General features: G+C 33.1%; 1 long non-coding RNA gene across 1 annotated transcript; it reads left to right on the top strand.

Moving 5' to 3' along the window:
* Positions 1-1,302: 1,302 nt before the first annotated feature.
* On the top strand, positions 1,303-4,880 carry LOC143248370 (uncharacterized). The gene is made up of 3 exons (XR_013026948.1): positions 1,303-2,065; positions 2,348-2,431; positions 4,319-4,880. It is a non-coding gene; the product is annotated as an uncharacterized LOC143248370 (long non-coding RNA).
* Positions 4,881-6,468: the final 1,588 nt, after the last annotated feature.

Genomic DNA, 6,468 nt, shown 5'->3' on the forward strand with positions numbered 1-6,468 from the left:
TATGCAATTCAACATTTCGTCTATCACAATACAACCTTACTAAAACGTAAAAAATAACCAAATATAATATCAAATAATTATAAGTAGTGTCTGTAACTTCTTATCAGCTCATATCAAACATTGAGTACTTGGTTGATCTTTCTAGTACTCTGATATCTTCTGCAAGGCGACGTGACATGCTGCTGATGAGGTTATCTACTACGATTTTATACCAAAATATTAATAAAAGGCGCTGCAACTGACATACAGCAGATGATTTGGGGTTGTGGCTAGCAATTTTTTAGATCTCTCCTGCTCAACGGTTTTCAATTGGATTACAGTATGGAGGCTTTGTTGGCTAATGCAGTCCTGCAATGTCTTTCTGATCGAGGTAGTCCTTTATAATACGCACAGTGGGAGCAGTGGCATTGCCATCCTGGAACTCAAAGTTCTTGTCAAACTTTGCTCTAGCATATAATAGAAACATCGTCTTCATGTGATGTCTGTAGAAGGCACCATTGACGTTTCCCTGGAAGATATGAAGACCAGTTTTTCATCATGATTAATAGCTGCTCAAAAATGTATAGCACCACATCCCATGTGTTCCCCGTGAGAAAGACAGTCTTCTCTCATTTCTTCTCCAAGCAAACGACAAACACGAATTCTACAATTATTTTTAACAAGCAGGAAACGGGACTCATCTGAAAAGATGACATTTTGTCAGTGTCCTAACTGTAAGTTGGTATACTATTTTGTCCATACAGACTGTGATGATGGTGAATTCTGGTTAATATCGGCTTGAAGATAGCCCTTCTTGAAAAACACCCATGTTTGGTTAGTGTCTTATTCACTGTTAATCTGAATACTCGATGTTGAAGGTGTTCATGCAATTCCTGTTGTTAGCTATCTTTCAACCTTGACGTGTTAACTTGATCAAAACATGGTCATCTCGGGCAGTAATATTTCGGCGTCTACTAGTAAATTCTCCTGAAAAAACGTTCGATGACATTCAGGATTCTAAATACAGTATGCAGGGTTACCTTACTGTTCTGACAATGGCCTTTTGCTTGATACCATTTCTGAGCAGTCGAACAATTTGACGCCCTATAACTTCTAGCACGAGACGAGGCGTGATTGTACATCAAGTATAGAGAAACTGTTTGAACAAAGCTTTGATCTGTTTAAAAAAAATAAAAACACACCCTTTTATACAAAATAGGTTTGTATGTGTGTTTTGACGAACAATTGCTGAAAACAACTTATACAATCTAGAATTCGAAGATGTTTGTCCGATCATATGCTACCTTCTCTGTTACTATTTGTGCATTTACTCAATATCTACTCCATGCATTTAGGTAATAACATCATTACAAAACAGTGTTATAAACATTTTCGCCAAAACTGTATTATGTATTTAAATTAACACGTTATGTAATTTTGCTTGAGTTAGTTTTACTCATCACTCAGAGAACTGGAGAATCAGTAAATATCGTTGTTTTGTGACAGATTTACATTTATTTTAATATCTGTGTTTGTTTAAGCTGAAAATATATTTAAAATTACATGTAACATATATTGCTAAATGTGTATTGCCAAAGATCCGCCTTTTCTTTAAATTTATAGAAGATTCCAGAGTGTAGGAATCAACAATATATGCTTTACATTCTTGCATACTGAATTTTCTAAAACTTCGCCAAAACATTATAAATATACGTGCCAAGAGACAGTAAAATAGTGTTGGATCGCTACAGTCAGTATACTATAAACCTCGGAAGGTATAACTGCGATAAACGCTTATAAATTGGGAAACTAGAGATATTTGACCAGGAACGTTTATAGATTTCTAACATTACAGACTGTTTAATTTCAGTGAATTAACTTCGGACGTTAGTATTTCTAAGAGAAATTAAGTATCTTCTTCGATAAAAAGTCAACTTATAAGTGACGTGAAGCCACGAAAAAAGAGACAGGTAGCTAACATAAGAGAACTGTAATAGTATCAACTCAGAATTAATTTGCTCGCCGTGGACCTGGATCGTCGATACAATATTCAGTTCCAGACCAGATAGAAGACTGCATGCTGTTTGTAAGTTATAAAATTTTTGTATATAAATTATTATCCGTAATAATTGTTATTATAAATTCTATTATTGTTAGTGTATTAAAATAGATTTGTGGTAAAAAAGAAAATTTTGTGTATCAATCTTGTTGGCAAATATAAATTTGAAACATATCGATATTAAATTAATCTCTAAATTCACACTCAGATTCAAATTTCTGTTTATTTGAATACGTAACGTACGTGACATAATAAATCGGAGGCTCGTCCGAGATAAATTATAATACCAAACAATTTGTTTGTGTAAAGTTACAGAACAAACAACGAAAACTGTTCTTACCACGAGTATCGAGCCTCGAGTTTTATCGTATAAGCCCTGAAGCCACTATCATTGTAAGTGATGATTTATCATAACATAATGAAGCTAAAGTATTGTAAACGATCAGTTGCCATAATCTAATTAAACACTATTATAAGTGATGACTAGTTTTACTTAGCTACTGCGAAACTAAACTACATACAAAATAGACCATTGGTAGGATTATTCTTCTAAGTTTGGAATAATTTGTCGAAAGCCTAATAAGAAATGGATGACCTGGTAATATATAATTTAACTGTTCTGTACATTTACGCTTTTTTTTTTCTTACAGATATATTCATCGTCCAATAAAGAAATTTGTTTACCAACAACATCCAAAAATATTATTTATTTTTTAACTATTAATATAGTCTATTATTTAATAGAAATAATAAATTCGCTTGAGTCCATAAAGTCATAATTATAGCAAGCGTATAAACTTATCATGAAAAGAATAACATTTACCTTTATTACATCAGATAATTCAGGTTGTGCGTTAGGTGTGGATAACTGCAGACCTAATTAACCTACTTGTTATGTTGAGATACGGTTAACGCGTTACAGTATATGATAATTAATTGTTCAATCTCATTAAATAACTTGAAGGCATTATTTTTTGCATACCTGCTATTACTGTATGTTTTTGGCCAATTTACAAGTACGCTTTTCAATATTTGCCTGCTCTTCTGATAATGTGTTATTAAAACAACTTATTCTCACCTTAATTTATAAAAATACAGTTTCATTTCGCTTCACCACGGATTATTGTCACGCAGAAAACTCAACTTTGTGTTTGTTACTTTCGATGTTCATTATACGATAGCATGCTAAAAAGAACACAGAATACTACCGTTATAGAGTCTCTTACTTAGTTCAAGTCAACCAATTACAACCAAGAGTCTATAGACACAAGATAAAGATTAAAGTTGTTGACTTCTCAAACGCAAACAAATATATAAAACATACACAGAAGATGCAAAATAAAGTTGAAAAAAAACTAGCACTAGATACAATGGTAATAAAATCTAAGAAAGCTTTACTTTGACAAAACGTTTAGGGCCTATATAGTTCTTGATAGCCTGCTTACATCTTGAGAAGGATTTAGATCCGAAACGTTGTGACAAATTAAAGCTTTCCTAGGTTTTATCATCATTATACCTGGAGTTTGTTGTTGTTTTTCTTAAATGTCGACTTCTCAAAGCTCATTGAAGGTTGATTGAAGTTCTGAAATGTATTTCATAATAATGCAGGAACTGCTTCCGGTTTCTCACTATTTTGTTAACTTAGTATATTCATAACAGTTAACTCCTCTACACAGATCATTTTTACTTTCTGTGGAAATCAAATCAACCTCTCTTTCAGGGCTTCAGAGTATAAGGTGCTCTATTTTCACGTAGTAATTCTTAAACTTAGATTTCTGTAAAGAAGATCTCTTAGTGTTTTGACTTTATGTTATTACAAAAGAAAAATATTCATTTATTTGGGCATGTTTTTGCTCAATAGATGTTTTTGATTGCCATATCTCACAAAAACCTCAAAATAAATTAACATACACATGCGTTATATTTCTAGTTTGTTCTGGTCGTAATTAGTGTTGCTGTTCTTTAACAATATTTCTACACAGTGTATTTCTTTTTATAGTAAATCACATATTAACAACCATTATTCTTTGTCAGTGTGATATCTGAGTTTTACTGCACGACGTACGTTCGTGTTTTCTTCCCTCACTATGGTATTATCGTTTTTAGTAGATGATTATTTTATTACTGTATTTCTGTTGATAAGTAATTGTTATACAGTATTATCACCCGTATATCTGTAAATCATTCTAGTGTTTTCTTGTAGAAAAGTATGTTACTTTTGCTATAAAGATGAACAGGAGAGTAATAGTTGTGTTTAACTAACTGGATGATGTATTACAGGTACTTATTTATAGGCAGAGCTGAGAGGCCTAAGATATTTTCCGTGGACCCACCACCCATCTGGGATGGGGTGGTGGTGTGGGCATGAAAGTAGGAAAAAGTGTACAGAATGTATCGCCAATAAATACTTTAAACATTTTTGAAGACGGTGATGGAACGTGAACTGGGAACCTAAGCTGCACAGTTTTGCATGCTAACTAATGGACATCGCTAAGTCTAAGCTACAACGGAGATCTGTTTACGTTAACACGTATTTTTTAAAGCAATGCTTTCATATATCGTTTTGTCTCTGTCTTACCAAAACATTATTTGATAAAAGTATGTGAGTCCGTGTACACTTAAGACTGGAGAGTTACTAGACAGATTATTACTAAACCTGGCAAGTATTCTTACATTCCACTGGGTAGTAAAATACATGTGTACCGATCTGACTTTATATGCCATCCTTCCGGTTGGTCCCTGAGTCATTCCCGTACTTTGAACTGATACGTCAACTAGTCTGTCCTGGATTATCTTGATAAACCTCGTTTCCAGACGGAACTAATGATGAAGTTAATGTATTTCAAATGTCCAACAATAGGAAATAAAAGTGATTTTATTTCTAACCACTGTGTTTATCTTCATTATTAGACTTGTTTTCCTTCTCACGAAACAAGAAGTTACTTTAAGTATCTTTTTGCTTCAGTTTATTAATACCTTTCCACAGATTTAATTAACTACCTGTACACTCTTCGAGCATAATGTAGTTCAAAACATAGACAATTTTATATCTGTTAATTGATTGAAACAATGGACGCACCGTGGTGCTTATAGGCTAACAGGTAACTTATCAGTTATATGATTGTTTTTTTTTTAATTTCTCAAAAAGCTATCTGCACTAGCCGTCCCTAATTTAGCAGTGTAAGACTAGAGGGAAGGCAGCTACTCATCACCACCCACCGTAACTCTGAGGCTACTCTTTTACCAACGAATAGTGGGATTGACCGTCACATTATAATGCACCTACGGTTGAAAGGGCGAGCATGTTTGGTGTGACGAGGATTCGAACTGGCGACATTCAGATTACAAGTGAAGTGCCTTAACCCACCTGGCCATGCGGGGCCTTTTTGTAGATTATAAAATTCAAAGTTTAAAAAGAATTGCTTAATACTAGAGTATGTATGTAACTTTTACAATAATTTTTCTTATCATTTATTAATGTCCTATTTTTATCTTCTATGAAACTTACATATGACCTGGTTTTCTTGCAAAATGACACAAGTTTCAAGGACTCTGCAACTTGAACTGACGTTTACCTTCAAGTAACTTGAACCCGACACGTTTAGATTACTTATATGATAAGAGATACTTATAGACAGGTTGGTACAAACAGTTGTTATAATAAAGAAAAGTTGACGAGAGGCACACTGAATTGTAATTTTAAGAGATAAGTCGAAAAATACGCGCTATGCTGTAGGCCTTTTTTCACATATCGAGTGTAAATATTTTGTATGTGTTTTAACAAAAGTAATGTTACGCTCAACCACAACCTTGCATATCGTTTACATGTTCAAACAGTTAGAATCTGTTGCTAACATTTTCTTTTTTTAACGACAGCGAACAAAAATAATTGAATGGTACGCTTAAAACATACGTCAAACTCCATGTACTGTAATACACTTTCGCCATCTGTAGGTTAAAATAAAACCGGCCAGTATAACGACTTCTAGTTTCGTACGTGATTTCGGTTCCTTTGCCTCATACTGACCTATATTTTGCTTTTTTAAATTAAGAAGATAAAATGGAGTGCATGCCTCATTTAAACAACTGATCTTCTGTAAAGGAAGTTCAGTGAGAGAGAAATGGGTTAATTAACCAAAGCTATTTTGTCAAAACAGAAAGCGACGGGTTATAGAACGTCTTTTATTTTAAAAATAGACATATAATTTAAAAATCAACAATGTTGTACAGGAATGTTGATGGATTTAGTCAAACAATCAAAATGTTCTCTTAGATGCTATGAGTTTTCATCCAATTAAGTGATGCAATAAAATTACTATGTTTCCAACATTATTCAATGAGTAATCCAATTTTATAATAGAATACATTTTTAATTAAAACAAAGACAAATATGAGATTTGAACGTATATACATTTACAAAAAAAAAAAAA

The sequence above is a fragment of the Tachypleus tridentatus genome, chromosome 4 (genome assembly GCF_004210375.1).
Source record: "Tachypleus tridentatus isolate NWPU-2018 chromosome 4, ASM421037v1, whole genome shotgun sequence".
NCBI lineage: Eukaryota > Metazoa > Arthropoda > Merostomata > Xiphosura > Limulidae > Tachypleus > Tachypleus tridentatus.